This window comes from Urocitellus parryii, chromosome 3 (genome assembly GCF_045843805.1).
Source record: "Urocitellus parryii isolate mUroPar1 chromosome 3, mUroPar1.hap1, whole genome shotgun sequence".
In the NCBI taxonomy this organism is placed as follows: Eukaryota; Metazoa; Chordata; class Mammalia; order Rodentia; family Sciuridae; genus Urocitellus; species Urocitellus parryii.
In genome coordinates, this window is record NC_135533.1 from 11,697,836 (window position 1) to 11,701,625 (window position 3,790).

Consider the following 3,790-nt stretch of genomic DNA (forward strand, 5'->3'; position numbering starts at 1 on the left):
CAGGAAAGGTTTCAGCAACAGAAACAGAACCCCACAGGGTGATAGCTGCTCATCTTGGAATCTGCCAGTTTTGCTTCGATGCCTTTGGTTTTCTCAGGTTGAAAGAGAGAGTTCAGAGTTGGGTCAAGGACACGGGCCACATCAGGAGAAGGAACAGAGAAGAAGGTGTAGTAAGGCAGCAGGACCTAAGACTGACAGACAGACAAAATCTAGATTAGAAAGGAATCTGTAAGCGAGACCATGGGAAGTGAAGCAGTCTCCACCCATCCCTCTTCTTATCCTGCAAAACTATTCCAGATAATTCCTCTCTGTGCTAGGCTGGGCCCCCCCAAGAAGCGGACACCAAGTGAGCCATTGGATAGTGATGCAGGTACGAGCATTATGAAGGAGGGATGGAAGGTGGGAAGGTTTGGGGAAAGAGTCTGAGATGGCAGGGAAGTTCTTATGAAGTTCAGAAAGGCTATCAGGTTGTTGCTGGGCCTATGTCACCCCTCTGAGCTGCCCATGCCACCCACAGTCATCAGCTGGGAGCAGTCCCTGGAAAACATGGCCCCAGCAAAGACACCTGAAGGATTTTGGAGCACAGCAGCTGGCACTGCCTGTCAGTTGAACTCCTTGTCATTAGAGACATGAGGAGTATATTTGCATGCCATCGCATACTCCAGACAATGAAACGACTGACCGAGTCAACATCCTTTTCTTTTTCTTAGCTATTATGTTAACCCAATCTTATCTTTTCTTCTATGACAAATCTCCTGAAATATGAGTACACAGCCAGTGCTCTTCCTTCCATATGTTCCAATATTTGTTTACCCACAGCAAGATAGATTCTCTTCCCACTGCCTATGGACGCTGCTCTAGACATAGCTATCGTCCATTTCCTGGGACTGAATACATGCACCTGGAGATAAAATAAAATCAATCAGGGAAGATAGTTGTGGATTGGGGGATGTGAACAGAAATCTGATGTAAGGAAGGGGAAGGCAGATATTTGAATGTTTTAGAAAATAGAGGGGCAAAAAAAAAAGAGCAGAGAGGTTGAAGAAGAGAGTGGATTTTAAAAATATCTTCTCTGATGTCCAAAAGTCTTTGCAGACATATAATCTGGGGAGACCCCAGGGCTTCTTGGTCATATGCAAAGTGAAAGGAAAGACACCAAATCTGCATCTTTGGTTGACTTCAGATTTGTCCAAAGAGGTCAGCCTCTTTGAGTCTTTGCTCTCCCCAGAGAAAAGGCAGGCAGAAGGGTGCATGCTGGGCTTCTGCTACTCAGACTTTCTTTCTTTCTTGGGTCCTCTTCCAGGTTCAGCAGTTGCTATTCTCCTGGTAAGAGGCTGTATTGACTCATATGAATCATCACAGGTTATGTGTCTCATGATCTTCAACTTCAATTTATATCCTTCTCCTTTAAGTCTGAGCACATTTTTTGGCATGCTAGACCATGCGATTGGACAAGAGAAAAAAATGCAGATGTAAAATATTGGAAAGGAGGAGAAAATAAAATTACCCTTAATTCCAAATAATGTTTACATCAAAAAAGCACAAGAAAATAAATTAAAAATACAGCAAGATAACAGTAATGTGACTAGGTATAAAATTTATATTCAGAATCAAAAGTCTTCACATATACAAACATATTCAATTAGGACATATCATGGTAGCAAAAGACCTCATTTACAAAAGCAACAACAAAGAACAAAAACAATAGGAGTAAATTTAATAAGTAAAGTTTTATATAAAGGAAACTTCAAAATTTTCTTGAGAAACACCAAAGAAGACTTAAGGTAGACTCAACAATACAAAGAGGTCCACTTCACAGAAGAAGAAATATAAATAGTCAAGAAATACATAAAAAATGTTCAACATCTCTAGCATAATTAGAGAAATGCAAATCAAAACTACACTATTTCATCTCACTCCAGGAAGAATGGCAATTATTAAGACTATAAGTAGGGGCTGGGGATGTGGCTCAGGCGGTAGCGCGCTCGCCTGGCATGCGTGCAGCCCGTGTTCGATCCTCAGCGCCACATGCAAACAAGGATGTTGTGTCCACCAAAAACTGAAAAATAAATATTAAAAATTCTCTCTCTCTCTCTCTCTAAAAAAAAGACTATAAGTAACAATTAATGTTGGCGAGGATATGGGGAAAAAGGTACACTCATACATTGCTGGTGGGACTGCAAATTAATGCAACCACACTGAAATTGCACAATTAAGCAATATGGAGATTCTTCAGAAAACTTGGAATGGATCCACCATTGACCCAATTATCCCACTCCTTGACATATACCCCAAGGAGTTAAAATCAGCATACTATAATGACAAAGCCACATTAATGTTTATAGCAGCTCCATTCTCAATAGCTAAGCTATGGAACCAACCTACATGCTCTTCTCAGCAGATGAATGAATAAAAAAATGTGGTATATATACACACTGGAATATTATTCAGCAATAAGAAAGAATGAAATTATGGCATTTGCTGGTAAATGGATGGAACTGGAGACTATCATGCTAAGTGAAATAAGCCAATCCCCTCCAAAAAACAAAGGAGAATGTTCTCTCTGATATGCAGATGCTGACTCACAATGGACAGGGAGGAGTGGGGGGAACGGAGGGGGTATGGAAATGGGAAAGACAGTAGCATGAATCAGACATAACTTTCCTATGTTTATATATGGATACATGAGCAGCATAACTCCACATCATGTAAACCACAAAAATGGGAAGTTATACTTCATGTATGCATGATGTGCCAAAATACATTCTACTCTTATATATAACTAAAAAGAACAAATAAAAAAATGCAACCTAAAAAAACTAATACAAATAGATTAACTCTCCCCTAAAAGTATCCATAAAAATTATATAATCACTATTTAAAAATATCATTCTTTTTAGTTAATCAGATTAAAATTTTATATGGAAAAATGTACAAGCAAAAATTAGGCCAACATATTCTGAAAAAGAAACATAATAAAGAGGAAATATATCTGTAAAATAGATTATATAGTGATAATTAAAATGTTCAAGTACTATCAGTGGGAAAAGATGGATTATTCAATTAATGGTGAAACAAACTAGGTAATCATCTAGAAAAATAATTGAGTTAAATTCACTATTATGTAGTTCACTCCAGGAAAAAAATCAAATAAGCCAGATTTAAATGTAAAAAAAAAACAAATCATAATTTAATGTAAGAAGTGAAAGATTCCATTCTCACGATGTGCTGGTGACATACTGGCAACAGGCTGAGCTCAGCTACATCTGATTCTCCCAGATGGGCGCAGAGGCAGTGAGAGGCACTGAAGACAGATTTCAAAGCCAATGCCCAGAAGACTTCTGGCAACAGCATAGAAATCACAAAAGTAAAAAAGGGACAATCAACCCTGACTGAAGCTTGAAATGCTACATTTTCAAGGTGAAGATATGTAGGCACCTGTTATGACAGATTAAAATCGATCTCACTTCATGGGAAAAGAAATGTACCTGTCTTGTTCATAAATTGACAATGCCAATGTGCATTTCACTCTTTTTAAAAAAGAATGTACATAGAAATGAATAAGATATTTTTAAGATATTTCATAAAAAATTTGTCAAACCTGACATTGTTAAGAATTTTCTTTTTAAAAAAATCACAATGGTTCATACCACCTTAAACAAAATATACAAATGAAATTGCTAGAATACATTATCTGCAAACCATATCACAAAAGACTGACTTGCCTAATGTATAAAGAACTCCTATAATGCAATAAGGAAAAAATATAACAATTGAATAAAAAAGTGGG

The 3,790-nt window shown here is 37.5% G+C and overlaps 1 pseudogene; it reads left to right on the forward strand.

The window, feature by feature from the left end:
* Nucleotides 1–2,587: 2,587 nt before the first annotated feature.
* Nucleotides 2,588–3,403, forward strand: LOC113199662 (ATP synthase subunit epsilon-like protein, mitochondrial pseudogene; annotated as a pseudogene).
* The last annotated feature ends 387 nt before the right edge of the window (nucleotides 3,404–3,790 follow it).